The sequence below is a fragment of the Thalassophryne amazonica genome, chromosome 6 (genome assembly GCF_902500255.1).
Source record: "Thalassophryne amazonica chromosome 6, fThaAma1.1, whole genome shotgun sequence".
Taxonomy (NCBI): Eukaryota; Metazoa; Chordata; class Actinopteri; order Batrachoidiformes; family Batrachoididae; genus Thalassophryne; species Thalassophryne amazonica.
In genome coordinates this window covers 10094705-10096670 of record NC_047108.1, presented here as the reverse complement: position 1 = coordinate 10096670, position 1966 = coordinate 10094705, and the positions used below count along the sequence as shown (strand labels likewise).

Genomic DNA, 1966 nt, shown 5'->3' with positions numbered 1-1966 from the left:
TTTGACACAATCAGGTGTCTTTAAATTCTAAAGGTGTCAGGCTACAGTTCCATATTTGCCAATTTCTAGCTTGCTGAATACTGTACTGCCATAAAAAATAATAATAAAAAAATCATGGCACTGATTCCACTATATTGTCACAATGAAACATCAGAAATTTCAAATTGTTACATGCAATACTAATGTTCTAGTGCATTCGAGGAACTAAGCGTATGTATGAAAGAAATCGAAATTTCAGATACATGAGGCATTTGTAGGATATGTAGAATATATATGAGATTTGATTTATTAAAATGGCCTGAAGCTTTAACGAGTTCAGCTTTACAGTGAGGAAAATAAGTATTTGAACACCCTGCGATTTTGCAAGTTCTCCCACTTACAAATCATGGAGGGGTCTGAAATTTTCATCTTAGGTGCATGTCCACTGTGAGAGGACATAATCAAAAAAAAAAAAAAAAAAAAAAAAAATCCGGAAATCACAATGTATGATTTTTTTAATAATTTATTTGTATGTCCACTACTGCAAATAAGTATTTGAACACCTGTGAAAATCAATGTTAATATTGGTACAGTAGCCTTTGTTTGCAATTACAGAGACCAAAGTTTCCTATAGTTTTCACCAGGTTTTCACACACTGCAGCAGGGATTTTGGTCCACTCCTCTGTACAGATCTTCTCTAGATCTTTGGGAGTTTCAGCTCCCTCCAAAGATTTTCTATTGAGTTCAGGTCTGCAGACTGGTCAGGCCACTCCAGGACCTTGAAATGCTTCTTACGGAGCCCCTCCTTAGTTGCCCTGCTGTGTGTTTGGGGTCATTCTCATGCTGGAAGACCCAGCCATGACCCATCTTCAATGCTCTTACTGAGGGAAGGAGGTCGTTTGCCAAAATCTCGCAATACATGACCCCACCCACCCTCCCTTCAATACAGTGCAGTCGTCCTGTCCCCTTTGCAGAAGAGCACCCCCAGAGTATGATGTTTCCACAGCCATGCTTCACGGTTGGGATGGTTTTCTTGGAGTTGTTCTCATCCTCTAAACATGGTAAGTGGAGCTGATTCCAAAAAGCTCTATTCTGGTCTCATGTGACCACATGACCTTCTCCCATGCCTCCTCTGGATCATCCAGATGGTCATGGGTGAACTTTAAACGGGCCTGGACATGTGCTGGCTTGAGCAGGGGGACCTTGCTGCCCTGCAGGATTTTAAACCATGAAAAGCATCGTGTGTTACTAATGTAATCTTTGTGACTGTGGGTCCCAGCTCTCTTCAGGTCATTGACCAGGTCCTCCTGTGTAGTTCTGAGCTTTCTCAGAATTCATCCTTACCCCACAAAGTGACATCTTGCATGGAATCCCAGACCGAGGGAGATTGACAGTCATCTTGTGTTTCTTCCACTTTCTAATAAATAACATAACAGTTGTTGTCTACCAAGCTGCTTGCCTGTTGTCCTGTAGTCCATCCCAGTGTTGTGCAGGTCTACAGTTTGTCCCTGGTTGTCCTTAGACAGGTCTTTGGTCTTGGCTATGGTGGACAGGTTGTAGTGTGATTGAGTGTATAAACAGGTGTCTTTTATACACCTTCACAGACTTGTGGTTCCAAAGAATGTAAAACCATCAACAACAAAATGATCCGTGTGTGCCTCGGCGTGGGAACATCTTTGAGAACCACAGTGAAACATAAAAAACCTTCTGTTACGTTGATTCATGATTCTGCTACAATGAAGGACGAACGTGACACCACAATGATTCGAGTGCAGAAACTGTGAACATGTAGGATGGACTTTGCTTTTAGTGATACAGTGCTGGAACAGGGCAATAACAATGAGCTGTACAAAATCTTATGAAAGATTCAACAACAAAAACTAACCAAAAAAGTCCAAACAAAACAAAAGCAGGTTAACATCCTTTTTTTTTTCTTTTAAAAAGGAGAAAATAAATAATATTTGTGTTAGGCAGAGAAGTTATTTAC

The 1966-nt window shown here is 40.6% G+C and overlaps 1 protein-coding gene across 2 annotated transcripts in view; it reads right to left on the bottom strand.

Annotated features, from left to right (window-relative positions):
* Positions 1-1966, bottom strand: part of LOC117511834 (helicase ARIP4-like) — a 112864-nt gene that overhangs the window by 66949 nt on the left and 43949 nt on the right. The gene's annotated exons all lie outside the window — the stretch shown is intronic.